This window comes from Anastrepha obliqua, chromosome 5 (genome assembly GCF_027943255.1).
Source record: "Anastrepha obliqua isolate idAnaObli1 chromosome 5, idAnaObli1_1.0, whole genome shotgun sequence".
In the NCBI taxonomy this organism is placed as follows: Eukaryota; Metazoa; Arthropoda; class Insecta; order Diptera; family Tephritidae; genus Anastrepha; species Anastrepha obliqua.
In genome coordinates this window covers 46,014,236-46,033,265 of record NC_072896.1, presented here as the reverse complement: position 1 = coordinate 46,033,265, position 19,030 = coordinate 46,014,236, and positions in this window count along the sequence as shown.

The window sequence follows — 19,030 nt, the reverse complement described above, 5'->3', positions numbered from 1 at the left end:
TTTGCGCTCCCATTCTAAGTTTCGCAGTTTTATTAATAGCCTTGCTGCAAACTGTTTTACTGCTTCCCATTTCCCTTTCGAGTCAGCATTTGCGTTACAAGGTTATCTGGTGTGGGGACGACGCCGAGGGCTTTTGCAATCACTTTAGCTAACGCGAGATGTTTTGATAGTGTCTACAAAAAGAGTATTGCCTGAATGAAACGTCAGGCGCTCAAATGCGCTACTCAATCAGTCAAAAAAACACGTCTCTATGCTAGTTGTTTTGATGACAGGTCATTGTTTCCTAGGCCGAAATGCACAAAGACGGAACGTATCTCATTTCAACTATTGCAGAAGCTTCAAGAATGAGGAGGAGGAAGTGTCTGTCAGACATTTTCCTTGTCACTCTCCCTCATGGCATGTCAGTAGATTTAGACCGACTGCCATTTCCACGTACAGTAGGTACGTATATATTTACAGGGTGGGCCAAATAAGACCTACTAATGACTAAAGACTACTGCGTAGCAGTATGCGCAGTTGCTCCATCTTGTTGAAACCATAAATTAGGATACTGCTCCGCCATTGACCGCAAAAAGTTTTCACTCAATGTGCTGTAAGAAGTTCCTGAAATCGATTCCGGTGTTTCATCCTCATTTTCGAAGAAATATGGACCGATAACTCTAGTGGCCATAACACCGCACCAAAGAGTACATTTAGATGGCTGCAACTGATGTTGGTGTGTTGCCCTTGGATTTTCAGAGCCCCAGAATCTACAGTTTTGTTTGCTGACATAACCATTTAAATGAAAATGCGCTTCATCCGACATCAAAACATTATTTAAAAAATCAATTTGTGTGGCTTATTGTGTAAAAATAGAAAAACTCGATAATTTTACGCTTTGTGTGGTACTGTAGGGTTCCATAATAAATTTCCAACAATTCAATTATAACCTACAAAAAGAGAAAAATAAATATGTCAAAAAATAAAAAAGTTATTTGTGCTTAACATTAGTAGGTCTTATTTGGCCCACCCTGTACTTCCGAGGACTACGGTCTACCTATCGAATATGCGCACTCTGTCTAGATAGCGTATTTGAAATGGTGTTCGTCGATGCGGCCTTAGTGTTATCTAGACATACTAACAATGGAAGCTGCCCAAATAGCGAGAACACAGAAGCCTATGAGGTCGTCTACTCGTGCGGCATTACGCCAAAGTGGGATAACTGTACAAAAAGACGTTGGACGCACAAATGCAGTCCCAACGTAAAGCTTTGGCTAACAAGGCCACATGGAGAAGTGGACTTTTAACTGACCCAGTTCTTGAGTGGGCATTGGTGCTTTAAATTATATTTATACAGGTTTAACCAGAAGAGGTCGTGGGAGATTATCAATGCGGTTTTAGAAGCGGATGCTCAACAACAGATCAACGCTTAATCATGTCGCAGACATTAAAAAAATGTTATGACTTCAACATTAATCTGCATTTTTTTTTTAGACTTTAAGCAAGCTTTTGATAAACTCAACAGAAAATATATCGACCATCACCTAAAAGTACTGGTTATATCACAAAAATTCATAAATTTGATCAATATGACGCTTATACACTGAAACGCTAAAGTAATAATGAATGACGAAATATCCGGCGTGAGGCAAGGTGACTCACTACCAACGCTTTTATTTAATTCAACACTGCATTCAGCAATAAACGGAATAGCTCAAGGTGGCACCCTCTTTTATAGATCGCCACAAGTATGCGCATCCGCTCACGACATTGTGATTCTTGCGAGAAATAGGGTGGCTCTTCAGAACGTTTTTCATGCGCTTAGTTAGAAGCTACAAGACCAGCGGGCCTCAATATAAATGAAGAAAAGACGAAGTACATGACACGATCCTTTCATGACGGTCACAACAGAATGGAAAGTTATGTTTTTGTTCATGCAAGGGTTCATGCAAGAGTTTAAATACTTAGGCGTAGTACTCAGCATAAATAAAGATATGTGCTTATCTATACAAGACCGTATTCAGGCACCTAACAGAGCATACTTTGGCCATATCAAACTTATGAAGTCTTCATTGATATCAAAACTATAACAAGACCGGTTCTCATCTACGGCTGTGAAACATGGGACCTTATAGTTAATGACGTAAATTTACTGACGCGATTTGAAAGAAAAATTCTTAGAAGAATATTCGTCCCTATATGATTAGAAGACGGTACATACCGTATACGAGCTCAGTGTCTTAATCGCGGGAGGAAATGTAACGCGGTTTATAAAGTCCCAAAGATTACGGTGGTATGGACTCGTTTTAGGAATGAGCAGCGAAAGAACAACCAAAAAAGTATTTGAAGCTAACCCTGAAGCAGCTAGAAGCAGAGGCCGACCAAGGAGACGATGGTTGCAAGACGTAGAAGACGATATACGAAAAATGAAAATCTCACTTAATAGAGCGAAAAAGGGCTGTCAAGAAGAATGGAGACGTTTTGTAGAGGAGGCATGAACCACGTCGACAATCTATGTAGCGATTACTGCGACGAAAAATTATAAAAGATATTGTCTACGTATTCTTCATAAGCTCGCGCTTCTTTCAATGAAAGAAAAACTCTATAGAGCCTTTGAAGAACCTGCTTCGCCGGAAACATTTGTGCAACATATGCTGCGGCATGTGACTTAGTGGCCGAGACTATGAAAGAAAAGGCTGAGACACAGCAACGGCGGTTAATCGCGATGTAATACTTGAAGGCAGTTTCGCGGCGAGAGGTGATAGAAATAAGCAGGCTTAGACTGCTTTCAGAAGGCCACTTGAGTGTGGGGCACTACCACAACGCCTATGAAATAAAAAAACTGCACCTATTTACCTGAAGATGCAATGGATGATAATTTACTCGTACACACCTTCATTGGAAAAGATAATTCAAAAGCAGTGAACCAGTTCGGTACTAATGGCTTTCTCTATAAAGATGTGAATTTTAAGTCTGGCATTACCAGGTAACACTAACAACTTAGTTAAATAAAGAACAAAATTTTCCCTCGAATCATAAATGATAATTTGAAGGATCTATGGAGATATTAGAATGAAAAAAAAAAAACGTACCACACCTCCATTCTCACCTACTTTGCATGCTTTAGTCACAGAAAAAATTTGGCGTAATACTCTTCTAAAGTACTGACACCTTTTTCTTTAAAATTTAGTAATAATATAAGTGGTTTCTAAGTCCCAAAAATCTGTATGTACAACTTCCAGTCGATTGTGACACCTTGAAGCTCTTTGTCAGGCTGCATTTTTTCGTGTCACTGCGTACTTCGATTCAAGTTATATTTCCACTAGGGAGTATTTTTATAAATTCATCGCTGTTTTCGCTAAAGAAACTCAAAAGCTCACATGAATTACTCAATGCTCTATTGATTCTGAAGTGTTGTGATCATTTTCAGCATCTCGCGGATCTTAGGTATACCAAGAGGGTCACAGAGAATATTTTAAACGGTCATAGGTTAGTTAGGCTCCAACTATTTCTGCCATTTGTAACTTTTTCCAATATGCATCTTTCAGATTAAGTTCTTCAACTTTTCGGCAGTATCTGTCGGTTCCACATCAATTGGCTGACCAGCGTGCAGATCGTTTTCAATTTACCTTCCCCATTGCTTGAAGAGACTATGGAAGAGTTAACATCTAAGGTTATGCTCAAAAAGATGTTAACTCTTCCAAAATTATCTATTACTTTTTTCCTGTTTGGTGCGAAATTTAAGCACAAACCGAAGATCAATTTGATCAATTGTGAGGCTTTCGTCTTGATTGACTTGTTTAACCGATCATACCTCAAATGAGAATTAACCGATTGCTTGAAGCGAAAAAAATTTCACCTCAATGTCACGCTCGACAGCATTTTGTGCAGAGGGTAGAATGAACAAAAATGAAATTTGCATCTCGACCTCATGGTCTTTTGTGCCCTCTATTCCTCACAGTATCTCATCCAAACTCGCTTTCCTTAATAAAGCTAAGATAGAGCGGAGTTGAGCTAAACGTATGTCCCTTTCTAGAGACCGAGATATCTCATCTGCGCTATAGTATCACATTCGAGTAGAAGGTGTGCTGGATATCCCAATGCTGTGGCTACGCAATTTGCAGTGACCTGTGCAATACATTCTCAATTTGTTTTTAAGGAGAGTATGAGTTGCCTCAACCTTCTTTGATTATATTCCCCAATAAGAACTTCGCCTGGCGATACCCCAGCTCACGCTTCTTATCAGACCGCAGCCTCGCTAGCTAATGCGTCCGCTACTTCGTTCCTAGTTATACCCCTGTGTTTTGGGTCCTGTGTCCAACTCAATAAAACCTCACCTTTGTGCAAAACATGGATCGGTTGATTGCATCTGTTATGTATGCTACGGCTAATGGATGACTGGATAATGAATATTCCCCATTAATCACCAAAGCATAATTGATAACATCCAGTTGGAAAAAATCGGAATGCAGCTAGAACCTAGTAATATGAAAGCAGAATTTAGAATTGAATAAGCTTGGAGCTTACAAGATTTACCTGTTTTTCAGTCGAAATCGCTGTTATTCTGGAACCTCTAAGGTGGCTGATAAGCTGAGCAATGAGGTTCTCAGCCAAGTTTGGATTTGACCGGAATACTTTTTGGAACTTCCCTGCAGCCAAATCGAAAGAATTGTACACATCCCGTAAGAAACGTCTACAGTTTGACGGCTCACTACCTCCTCTCGATGCTCGAAAGACATATTTGCGTTTTTTTAATAAGTTTTTGATAATATAAATTCTCCCTTTAAGTGTTTGGCTGAGCTCCTCCTCAAAAATCACAAATGGAGGGACCTACAGTTTCAAGCCGACTCTGAACGGCAAACATTTTTTATGAGGAGCTTTTTCATGGTAGAAATACACTCGGAAGTTCGCCATTTCCTGTCGAAGGGCGACTGCTATTAGAAAAAACGTTCCCTTCATTTTGATCTTTCACCGAGATTCGAACCTTCGTTCTCTCTGAATTCCGAATAGAAGTCACGCACCAACCCATTCGGCTACAGCGGCTGCCTAATTAATTCAAACTACTAATTATTATTTTCTTGTTTGATTTAATCGCACCGAAATTGTTGTCGTTTAATTTGCGATAATGGACTTGTCAACCAAAACAGCTGATTTTGTCTTATCGATTTTCGTTATGAAACAAGTTGCTGAATAGCAAAATCGTTAAAATGGTTATTAAGGAAAGATAACAATGCGAACATCGTTAAAATATGTTAGCGAATTCCAAAACAGTTCGGAACTAGTGAATTTTCCTGCAGGGTATGTACGTAGGTACGCATATGCCAATGTATGTATGCATCAGAATGTGTTTTTTAATATAAATATATGAGTTTATATTGTAGCCTGACAGATAAGAGATTTCACTGTCACAAAGCGTTTGTATGAAGTTAAACGGGAATAAGTACAGGTGTCTAAATAACGGCCACCCAACTTGGGAACACTTAAGAGCCACCACTTAGTACTTGATTGTCAGAGTATCAGCGCAGCAGCTACAAAAAGGGCATAACAAATAAAAGCCAAGCGTATACAATATAAGCACACACTATTTGAATAATATTTCAGTAAATGCACTCTATAACTGTGTGCGAAATGCTGCTCCTACAATCCTCTTCATATCAAAAGGATACAAGGAGTGTAAGCAAAGAATTTTGGTCGTCACAGTTGCTTACCACCTAATTGGCCAACCTTGAGGTTACATAAATGTATGTCCCAAAACGATTACGCTTCCAACATTTTTGGGTGTATCAAATATATTTATATGCATGGAATTGTGCATGACTACCTGTATATAGCGAGGATGGCAAGCACACAGAAACGTTCATGGCTGTGTATGAGAGTTTAAGCTTTTACTCATCCATTTAAATAGCGCCGTCAAAACGAAAACAATGCATATGTCTACACCTTAAAAGTCATTTGTTTCTTTTCGGTTTATAGCGAAAGATATGTATTTAGACATAAACTGTAACCCTTTTGTGTTCATATTCGCTTAAAAATGAGGAAAATAAAATGAATTTGGAAGCACTACAGACATGGTGAAAACAAAGGTGAAAAATGACTGCCTGAGCGGAAGGTAAAGAGTCGTGAAAGTGGTGGAATGATTAATGTTTCAGCACAGCAAAAAAGCAGTGTGAAACACCTAAGTAGTGCCTAATGTTGCTATATCATACACAAATACATACACACTCAACTATATATACTTATTTATACCTATATATGCTTGTGATTGTAAAAAATAATCGTTTCTTAAAAAAATTGTACGCGAACTTACTTTCGCACCGCGAAAAAGCAATGTTCCATCCGTGCTAGTGCTGTAGGAGAGCACTATGATTCACCATTGGCAGGGATGTCGCACAGGTCACCTGCAAGCGACCTGTATCTTTGTTCAATATTGCCGTTGACTGATATAATTAAAAGCCAAAAACAACCTACTTGACAGATCACGCTCAAACTCTACGACACTATAAAGGACAATGGTACCAACATCCCAGCAAAAAAAATGTTTAAATGTAAAAAAGGACTGAAAATTTTTCACTTTCAATAAATCTCAAAATTACTAATTTTTTTAATTTTTCAGTTTGCAACTAAACCAATTTTGAAAAAATTTACGCCGATGTCCAAAATGCTTGGCATGGAATCGCTCAGCTATCACAGTTCAGAGTAGTCTCTTTTAATGGATAATAAGTGGAAAATCTAGAATTTTTTACAATGAGTTAAATTGAAATCTACACAAAAAAATACTCGGCATACCACGGCATAAAGAAGTTAATAAAAACTGACTAGAAATATAAATACACATTCGCCACTGTCGGCCACAGATCACATTGGCCAACATCAGACCGTTAACCGGCTCTTAGTGTTTTTGAAGGAATCAGCTGATTTGCTGACGTAACAGGGTATGTGACAGCGATTTGTTTACAACAGAGGTCGGCAAAAACTGTGATTGTGTACGTCATGTACGAAAAACTTAAGCAGCCATTGCCCACGTAACTTCGTTGTCCTCTGAACAACAACTAATTAGAAGACTGATTGTATTCAATCAAGGATAATGCAATATGAGGCTGCGACTTCTGAATTCGTTGTGTCGTCAGGCTCCATGAGTAAACTAACAAAAGGAAAGAGAATTACTTGTTTCAACACAAGATATTATAAAGGGTTTTCCAATAAGAGGTGTTAAGATCAATGGTTTCGTTGCTTGTGGGGCACGTAGCGCCGTCTTGTTGAACATAAACGTTTTCCAGACCAATACCATCCACTTACGGCCATAAAAAAGCGTTAATCATATCTCGATAGCACAATCCATGCACCGGAACTGTTGCTCCAGCTTCATTTTCGAAAAAGTAAGGTCCAATGACTCCGCCGGACCATACACCGCACCAAACAGTCACACGTTGAGGATAGAGGAACTTTTCAACAATAACTCTTGGATTTTCTGAGCCCCAGAGCCGACAATTTTGCTTGTTGACGAAGCCACCGAGGTGGAAATGGGCCTCATCACTCAAGATGATTTTTCGATGGAATTCCGGATTATTTTCATGCATTTCAATGACCCAATCAGCAAAGACACGACGTTGTTGACGATTGGTCGACTTGAGTTCTTGAGTTAACTGGACTTTATAAGCCTTAAGACCCAAATCTTTATTCGAAATGACGTTTATGGAATGTGTGTAATGACGTTTTGGAATGCCTAATTTCAAAGAACGACGAGGAATGGACGAACCTGGGTTTTCTTCAACACTTTCGGCTACAACACCAATATTTTCGGCTGTTCATGAGCGACGTGCACGGGTTTTATTCTTCACATTATTAACTTTTCTCAACAGCTCGAATTTTTTCACCAATTTCTGTATTTCGGTCCGATAAGGTGCTTCACGATTACCCCAAAATGTTCGAGTTTTACGAACTGTCTCTGCCAAATTTTCACCATTTTTATAGTGAATTTTATTAATTTGAATGCATTGTTTAAGCGTGTATCGTTCCATTTTCATTAGGGGCGTAGTTTCTACTTGTCAAATATCAAAAAATGACAGCTTCAAAAGTGATATCTACCGAAATAGCGGGCTATTAAAAATAAAACCTGTTATTGCAAAACCCTTTATAAACAGACACACACACATTCTTGCCACGGCGTCATCCACATAAAAACGCAAAAAACTGCATTTGGCGGCCTTATATTCACACGAATCTAAATTCATTATTTTGTTGAGATTAAATGTCACAAATCACAATATTACCAAGCCATTCACTGAATTTTCACAAAGATGTCATTTCTCTTAATCTTTTTTTTTGTTTGATTCGTTTGATTTGTATTGGCGAGGAGCCTGAAGTCAAACTTGTCAAAATTGCGAAAAATAAAGTACCTGTTTTGGGAAGACGCCATCTGCAGTAAACAATTCGCCTTGGTATTCAACTGTAAACATTTTTTTTTTTCATTTCATTACACTCTCTCTGCCAAATCGTCTATGAGGCCAACCAAAGGTAGCTGAAGATATTCAAAGTTACCGTCACAATTTTCCTTTGGTTAGCCCTAGAAATCTATCATACTTGCTTCAATCGGTTGAGTCGTTTTCGGTTTTTTAACACCCTTTGCCTTGTGGGCACACCTCATTTGTAAAGTTTTACATCATCATTGCATAATTTGATACTTTGCTCTATAAGAATCAGAAATAAATCATATAAATAAAGACCTCTACTTCACATATGAACTCCCATGGAAAAAGATGCGTTTAATTTTCTCGTACATTCAAAAATTATACTCGAACTTGAAGTACCCTATACATACCCACATAAAAATGTTCACTTATGAGTGATATTGCAAAATGTCAATAAAATATCAACCGCCGAGTTTTATGCCTATGAATGTCAAATGAAAAATTATGCCGTCATTCGATTGTCATTGCGGCGTGTAAATAATGAAAAGTTTAATCATCATTTGCGGTGATAGGGATTTTTTATATCTATACGTCAAAATGTGAGTGATCGATCACATGTACATATGTAATCAAACGTAATTAAGTCATTCAGCTTAATAATGGAAAATTTGGCATTTTCGTGACGACTTTCAGTCAATGCAATCGATGCAAGAGAAATATATGTATGTAAGAATGCATGCAGAAGTATGTCGAAAAGGTCGGTTGAGCTTTTCAAAGACGAAAAGTTAACGAGAAATAGATAAGTCCTGGAACACAGTATCAACTGCTCGTAGGCAAATGGCAGGCAGAAGTTAGGTATGTGAGAATGAAGCGAGTGTTTGTATACGTGATGCACCCAGCTATGCTATAAACGCATACCAAGATCTTGGCTTCCAACAACAGACCGTTAACAAGCTCTCAGCGAATTTAAAGGAAACAGTTGATTTGCTGACGTAACCGGAGTCATGACAGCGGCTTGTTACGAGAAAACTCGGCTTGTGTTGGTGATAAACGAAAAAACACAACGCAGGTTCCGACATGTTACTTCGTTGTCGTCTGAGTAATGGCTGATTAGACGAGTGTGTGAATACGTGTGCAACGAGCAAGCAAAATTCTGCCGTCGAGTATCCCATGACGCGGGAGTGGTCAAAACTTGTAATATGTCATCTTTGAGAGCTGCCCACTCTGGGTAAGTACTGGGGTAGTGAAGATTTCATAAAACCATCCAAGTGCCGGCATACAGTGCAGAACCAAATTATTATACACATATGAGGCAAGAGATAAATAATATATCTGCCACTATTAAAAAACAATATTTCCAGTGAGAAAACTAAGAAGCTTGATTGTGGCAAACTATCCAGGATGATTCGAATAACATGACGGTTGCGGTTAATTTTTTTTATGTGTAAAAGATGTGCAAAAGTCTTTCATAAAGGACTCTCAGCTAAATACTTACCACGTAGAATAAATTATAATATATTAGAAAGTAAATACATTTGAAGTAATATTTAATCTACCTAAGTATTGTGGAAAAACACGAAAGTTCGCGAACCAACTAGCAACGAAAACCGAGCGAATGAGATGCTAAAACAAAAACATAAATTCGCCTTGACACCAGCTGACAAGACAAAATGAGGCGAGGCAGAAGTTGCAGAAGATACCAGTTGTCACAGCCAGAGATTACGATAGTTATTTAGTACGTCTATATAGGCAAAGGTGTACGCGCACAGACTAATAATTCTCAAGTTAAGCGTGTGAACGCATAAATCTAAAATAATTAAAAATTTAAATTCAATAAAGCGAGCTAGTTATATTGCCATAAGTATGTGACTTTATTTAGAAATTCGGTGATCGAGCGAAATATTGAGACAAATTTTATTTGGAGCAAAAAGTAACAATTTCGTAACATTGTATAGTAATGCAGTATTAACCCTTAACTGGTATCGTAAATTTTACTAACGAAACTAGTATCGTGGGGGCCGCGCGGCCCCCAATTAAAACTAGATTCTAGGAGACAAATGTCTACAATTTTTTTCAAGAATTATTTTGATAGGACAAATAACAAGCTTGTTTTATGAAATTAATAAGTTTTTATTCATATATTTCTTTTAACTTATTTACTACAAGAGATCGCAAAATTTGGACAATTTTTTGGTATTTTTTTCTTACCACTATAAAAATAAAAAAAACTATTATTTCGAAAGTCTTTAGCTAACATATGTATGTTTTCTTATTTCTTATAAAATCAACTTTGAAAAAATAAACTAAGACATAAGTATTTCAACGTTTAGTGGGGGTATAGTGGGGTCCGCACGGCCCCCGAAACGTACGTAGCTCCGCTCTGGTAAAAGCTTCAGCGCCGAACGTCCGACACCCGCCGCGTGTCGCGACGTTATGAGATTACTCAAAATGGCAGCCGCGTACTATGCGTAGTTTTTAAGAAATTCAAAAAAATAAAACGCGTGGGGTCTGCGCGGCCCTCACGATACCAGTTAAGGGTTAAACAGGTAAAAGATGCCACCATATATATGAGTTATCCCGGTTAAACATTGGGGATGCGAATAAGTTTCGGCCTCGCAAAAGAGGTATTGCTGCTGATACTATTTTTGTGTTCGCTCTAGTAATACACTGCTGATTTGAAGGTGTATATGTGAGGTGCCACATCCTTCTTGAACAACAGAAAAGAAAAGGTTTTCTGCATGGCATCGTCACTGGCGATGAAAACTTCATCTATTATGATAACCCTAAGCGTCGAAAAAGTTTGGGCCTACCAAGTGAGCCAGGTTCACCGACAACGAAAAATATTTATGCTTCAAAGGTTATGTTGTGCATCCGTAGGGATCAGAAGGGTGTCATCTATTATAAACTCCTTAAACCATCTGAAACCATCTCTGGCGATTGAATTAAGCTCTCAACGAAAAGACGCCGGAGATGACAAACAGATTTTGCGGCTACGCCAGGCTACACGTTGTTAAATCGGTCCAGAAATATTTAGAGGGACTGACTTGGGAAACCTTGCTCCTCCCGTCGCATTCTCCTGACATTGCCGCTTCGAATTACCATCTGTTCCGATCAACACATAAGGGCTGACCCCTTATTGGAGAGCGGTTCAACGCAAACTGGCGAAAGCATCGCAAACTGGCTCAATGAGTGGATGAAGTTAAAAGAAGAATTCAAAAGATGGAGTTATGTTGTAGCTTCTATAGGGGGTTCATAAGGGTTTTCCAATAACAGGTGTTATGAATGAATGGATCGCGCTATCGAGAGATGATAACGATTTTCTATGGCCGGAATTGGATGGTGTTGATCTGCACAGTGTTTATTTTCAACAAGATGGCGTTAAGTGCCACACAAGCAACGAAACCATTGCTCTTTTACGGGAAAAGTTTTCGGACCGTGTTATCTCTCGAAGGGGTAATCACAATTGGCCACCGAGATCTTGTGATTTAACACCTTGTGACTTTTTTCTTTGGACACACGTGAAAGAGAAGGTCTACGCCAACAGCCCAGGGTCGATTCAAGACCTCAAAGATGGAATTCGTGAGGCTATCGAGGACATAGGGCAGCCACTTTGCAATTCGGTTATGGAAAATTTCATGAAAAGGATTTTGTCCTGTAAGCGTGGCCGTTGGTCATTTGCCTGAATTTATTTGCCACTGTTAACAGCATACCTTCCTCTTATAATGAAATAAACATCCGATCATTTATATTAAAAAAATAGCATTTTTCTTTGAATATCAAAATAACATCTCTGTTTGGAAAACCCTATGTCTCTCGATACCCTTATTATGCTACATAGAACCGTTATATGAGCAAAATTAGAATACCTTTGTGCACAAGTGAGCGCGCATAAGGAACGTCTAACAATCATTCGTAAAGAAAATGTTCCAAAGCAAAATTTAGAAACTGGTAGCATTCAAGGCAATACTACCACTAAGGGGTTTTCCAACCAGTCTCTGTGGTTTATTTTTCAATGGCTCTCATAATATAATTTAACTGTAAGCGACTTGGCGATGCCCATTAACTATGTACTTCGGTCCCAATTGGACCTAGTTATTGTGAGACGGTTAATAAGGATGAGCAAATTGAGGGATATGGGATTTTAAATGATATGGGATTTTAAATTGAAATGAAACACTGAGAATTCAAATGGATTGGACAATCTTTATTATTTTTCGCGTAGAACAATTCATAACATTTATGTCTTAAAAATAATCCCTGTTCAAATGTAGGCCGCAACCCCGACAAAAAAATGTCCAAAAGTGTGATATCACATGAAATTGGTGGGCAATTCACTGGTTCTAGCCGAAAAATAAATTGCTCACCGAAACGATGACGCAGTAAATTCATTGTTCACTGTGTGGCAAGTAGCGCCGACTTGTTAGAACCTTGAAACCAAATGTTGTGGACATCAGTTCCGGCATCAAACAGACGTTTATAATGGCTCGATAGCGTTCACCATTCATTGTTACATTGGCGACAGCCTCGTCTTAGAAGAAATATTGGCCGATGATTCCTCCAGCCTCCATAGGCTCCATGAAATGATTATTTTTACTGGAAGTAATGGCTGTTCTTGTTCTCCAAATACGGCAATACTGCTTATTGACGTAACCATTAGGCCAAAAATAGGCCTCATCGCTAAACAAAATTCGGGTCTCATAATGAGGATAGTGGCGAGTTTCTCAAGAGCCCAACGATTGAAAGAATGACATTTTGAGGGATCGGCTGGTTTCAAATCTTTGGCTAGCTTTGTTTTATATGCTCTCAAACCCAAAGCTTTGCATAATATTGTCCGAGTAGTACCATGAGGTAGGCCAAGTTGTCGAGATCAGTGTCGAATCGATTCTTCCGCGTCTTCGGCAAAACTCTCATTTACACCCGGAATATTCTCCTCACTTTGGGTTGTATGTGGTGTAATCGATCGAGTGTCATCTAGTAGTGGAAAATTATTCTTTATTTTGCCAATGGTTTGCCGATTTGTGCATTCAGTAGGACGGTTATGTACACCATAAGTGAGCCTGAGCGCGCGATGAACACTTTTCACAGAGCGTCGAGTTTCGTAAAGGAATTGTACGAGTTGTAAACGTTGTTGAGGCCTAAGTATTTCTATAATGAAATGTCAATGAATACTAAAAAACAATATGCATTCAGTGTGACAGCATGAAATTCAATGACGCTGCAATTTTGTATGCTGTTCATCGTAAGATAAAAACTAATTCACCCACAAGTTTGAAAGTCGGTGTATGATAGATATTATTGCTTGGACCATTTTACCAATTTCTGTTAAAGGAACCTTGTCATTTTTTGATATTTTTTATTTGCTCTCTTCACTATTTATCACAAAGCTCACATACTTTTTTTTTAATTTTAGCAACTCCATTTAGTTTTCTTATTGGCATTTTCGCTAAACCTTCTTTTTTGTTTTTCATATTGGTTAACCCAAATGAGACAGTTGAAATTCGTTGCAGAAACCTTGCAGTGAAGACCCTTCATAGTCCATCTGTTATCTCCCTTTTTTCTTCTAAATTAGCAAAATGCTATATTTTTTGCAAATTACGATTCTGCTTTGACATTTGAGACATAACCAGTTAAAAACCACACGGCAATAAGATATGAAGATGGAGTCGGAACCGAACTTAAGGCTTATCCACATGATGCTTAGCGACAGAACGGTCGTGGCAGAATGGGGCGACACCACTCTCCGCCGGCAAGTGAACAAAGGCACCCCGCAAGGCGGTGCTCTCTCGCCACTACTCAGGATTGCCGTACTTAACGGTCTACTGGAGGAGCTGGGGAGGAGGGGCTGTAAGGTGATAACCTACGCGGATGGCGTGGCACTTATTGTCAGAGGCAAGTTTCTAGATACTCTGACGGAACTGATGCAGGGTTGTCTGAATCTAGTTATGAATTGGACCACAAATTGCGGCCTTTCGATAAATCCTATGAAGACAGAGCTCGTCTTATTTACGACGAAATACAAAATACCTAGAGTGTTTCTCCCCTCACTAGCGGGCGCTACATTGGTGCTCTCTGACAAGCTGAAGTACCTGGGACTCATCCTTTACGTGGTCTTACGTGGAAGCCAAACATTGAGGAGCTTGTAGCGGCTAATTACGAACGCAAATCAGCCACCTTCGGCGTCGTCATAAAATGCATGGTCATCATCGTCTCTAATCGCAAGGCACCTTATTCCTTCCCTTCTCCTTTCTCCTCTCCCATGTATGGCACCACAACGGACGAATTTCTTAACATTAGGGGCAGCCATTTAACCTAACCTAAGATATGAATCGCTATACCTCTAAGGAACACGGAATAAATGTTCGAATTTTTTGTGGAATAACGTCTCGGTGGTGTTGACGCAGTGTGCATTTGTACGCAGGTTTCCCAGTCGTGTTGAAGTGTACGGAACCAGCCTAAAGGCAACTTTCCATTCCCATCTCTGTGGCCATGGGGCTAAGTAAAATTATCGCCACTGGGACACCGAAAATCGGTGTATGGCCCACGAAAAGCTCTCACACCCTCTTAAAGTTACTGTAGAATGTGCTTTGTTATCCAAACGACTACTGTGGCTGACGTGCTCCACAGAGCCCTACTCAACGGCTCTCTTCTTCCTCTTTAACACTTTAAGAGGGCGAATCAATGAGCCTGGGTTAGGTTTTGTGGCAGTCGGCTTAGAGTAGCCAACTTACTTAGACCATGTAGGTCCATCGTCATACCACTGTGCAACACGCGAACTGTTTATTTTTCATTGAAACAGTTTTTCATTAAACTTAGGATAGTTCAATGAGTTTACATGTTTTCACAACTCAAAGCCCCTAAGTATGCCTCAATAATATTTGTTCCCCATAGTAATTGCAATGTTTGCCTATATTTAAGAGGTGATGTACGCCAAAAAAATTTTTTCTTATATCGGCTGCCCGTTGGCGGGCAAAAGCAAGCCCCCGAGTGTATATCTGCCGTGACAAAGTTCCTCATAAAAACCATTTGTCGTTCGGAGTCAGCTTGAAACTGTAGGTCTCCTTCCATTTGTGGAACAACACCAAGACGCACATCACAAAGTGGAGGAGGAGCTCGGCCAAGGACCTAACAGAAGTGTGCGCGCCAACTATTATTATTTTTTTATAGTAAAAAATTTAATTTTTTTTGATTTCTCAACATAAGCTGGTCTTTAAACCACCCTCTAAAGTTTCATACTTTCTTTTTATAATTGTAATTCATGTTGCCGACTAAAGCACTCAGCAGTCCCATCAAATTTCCAACTCCAACTAACCGGCAGTCCATTGCATTATTTGCGTTAACAGCTGCAGTGTCATCAGCTAGTTTGCGTTTGCTACCCTGAATCTTAGAAATATTTACTTCAGAGAAGTTTCCCTCTTTCAAATTTCATTCCTAGTCCATTTTGCCTTTTCTACTTTCTTTGTAAACTTAAATGCTAAATTGGTCAGACCAAGCTGACTCAGATGAGGTAAAGAAAAAGGAATAAAATAAAATGTCACATTAAAGGCCGCTCCGACGAAGCATTCAGAATTCATGGCGTTTTTTTATTGCCAGACAACGGATGGCAGACAAGTCGCTTGTTTGTGGCTCCCATCGTCTTCTGGCAAGCTGCTGCTTTCTTCTGTTCGAATACATTTCTAGCATCCGTCGGGCATCATATTTTTCACTGAAATTGCAAGAGCTAATCTGGCCTATCAGAATATCCTTAGATGGGTTCAAAAGGGCAAGAGGTGACGGGGAGAGAGTGGATTTAGGTTGCTGAAAGCAAAAATCTCTTTTCACCTGAATGCATCAGGATAATAGTTACTATTATATATGTATTTTTATATGCAAATGTATATGTTTCACAAGCAATGTGTGTATATATGTGAGTGTGCGTGTGTATTAGGCAGCCGAGGCCAACTCACCTCAGTGGCATTTGACTTTTGTACAATAAATCAATTTAAATCTACTGGCTGTAGTAGAACGTAAATCCGTTTGCTGAAAAGTAGGAAATGTGAAATGTGAACAGTAGAAATCAAGTTTGATAATCCATAAAGCGATTTAGCTCGACTTTTACTGCTCCCAGCACCAATCTCTGCCGCCATCGCTCCATCTACTACAGTCCTGGCGTACAATATTTTTACGGCGTGCATATGTATGTATACGTACACACATATTTCTTATCCATTTTTCTACTACTACATTATTTTGAGTTGAGTTGTTGGCACATTTGGGCATAAGTTGTGCGGATGCACAAGGAGCCAGCCAGCCACCGAGGACGGAAAGCAGAGCACAATCTGGTATTTTGCATTATTGTGGTTGTGAAGGAAGCTATACTCTATAGTACAGCATTTTAGTTAGTAACAAGATTTGCTTACTGCTTTGTATGTTCGAGTGTGCACTGAGCTGCTTCTTAGGCATTATGTGGCAGTTATAGTAAAATTGTAAAATCATCGGCTTAGCGAGAGATTAAATAAATGATATTTTGTACTATTTGGTTGACTTCAATAATCATAATGCTCCCCATTAAGCTGTAGCCACAAGGCAAAGAAGTTAAAGGGATTAGCTTACAAATATGTTTTGACAATGTGTATGTGTGTGTATGTTTGAATGTATTATAACTCCTTTGTAAGAGATCAAAAGAATATTAACCAAATCTATTAACTCACAATAGCAATGCAAGTCGAAACGAAGTGAATTATTCAAAATACTTTCTGAGTAAATTTATTTATGAAACAGCCTACGTTGAACATCCCTGAGCTTTGAAAGCTGTTTTTGGAGCTACAATAGAAATCAGTAGGTAGGGTACGGCTGTGAGTTGACAAGAGGCGCCCAGGGATGCATATTTCAATTAATGATGTCAACAACAAATGAAGTCAAACATAAATAAACCTTGCATGTAGAGCTTTTGTTACTTGTGCGATTTCTTACAAATATTCTTAATTAAAACACAATATACAGTCTGTTACATAAGAGCGTGGTCACTGTTACACGTAGATAAAAAATCAGAGCGTCCTGTTTCTTTTTCTATGACATAGAGGGCACCTCAGTCCTTCATGCTTTTTGTAAAAAGTCAGCTGTCTGTCAAATTCAGTCTTCAATTGAGTGGTTTTTCGAAATGAGTGCTGTTTACGCCTCTCGCTTTGAGGCAATTTTTCTATGTTTGCATGAAAAAAGACCCAAATTAACGAAATGCTGCTGCGAATATACCGTGGCCAAAAAGTAAGGTGAATTTGGTTGTAAAATAAAAAATCTTTATTTATTCTTGTAAACCAATTTCATCCCCTTCACAATAGTTCCCTCTCGATGAAATACATTTATGCCAACGATTTTCCAATCCCCGAAACATGCCAAATAGTCCATTTCCGGTATAGCCATCAGCACCTTCTTCGATTCAGTTTTTATCTCGTCAATCGACTCGAAACGTGTTCCCCGGAGTGGTCTCTTGAGTTTTGGGAATAGCCAGAAGTCACACGGAGCCAAATCAGGCGAATACGGTGGTTGCGGAACGATGTGCGTGGAATTTTTGGCGAAATGGTCACGAAGAACGAGTGCAGTGTGAGACGGTGCATTATCGTGATGTAAAAACCAAGAGTTGTTGGCCCATAATTCTGGTCTTTTTAGACGAATTGCTTCACGCAAACGACGCATAACGCTCAAATAATATTCCTTATTAACAGTTTGGCCAGGTGGAAGGAATTCATAGTGCACCACACCACGAAAATCGAAAAAAACTGTCATCATGACCTCAATTTTGAACGACTTTGACGTGCTCTTTTCGATCTGGCCTCGCCTTCAACACGATATTCGCTTGATTGGTCGGTTGTTTCAAGGTCGTAAGCATAAATCCAAGTCGCATCTCCCGTAATGATGCATTTGAGCTTGTCCTGATAGTCTGAAAGCATTGTTTCACACACATCAATGCGACGACTTTTTTCCAAGAAATTGAGAGTTTTCGGTACCAAACGAGATTTGACTTTTCGTAGGCCCAAATGGTCTTTCAAAATGGTTTTCGCAGATTCTTCTGATATTCCGATCATATCAGTAAGGTCTTTGACAGTCAACCGACGATTTTTGAGCACTAACTCCTTCACTTTATTGACGTGTTGGTCATCTGTTGACGTCGATGGTCGTCCGGAGCGCTCCAAGTCATCAACACGTTCTCGACCCTCTTTGAAGTCTTTGTACCACTTATAAACATTTTTCTGCGACATGGTCGAATCACCAAATGCCTTCTGCAACATTCTAAACGTTTCCGCAGCCGAAATTTCATTCCGCAAACAAAATTTGATGGCACTTCTCTGCTCAATCAAATCAGACATTGTAAAAATAGAAAAATGCACTCTTGGTCGTTTGCTAAACACAAGCGTAAATATATTACTGATAATGACATTCACATGAAAGTTGGCCCAGATGTTATTAACAGTGCTGCCAACTCATGAAAAAATAACTAGAGCGAAATTTTAATCCCGCGAAGTTTGACAAATAAATTCACCTTACTTTTTGCCCACAGGAGTATGGAAAAGTCGAAGCAGTTCGTTAGCAAGTGGATAAATCGCTATAAAAAGGTCGGTAACGTTGATGATTTTCTTCATCGCGGAAGTGCAAGCAAAGTCTCAAAAAAA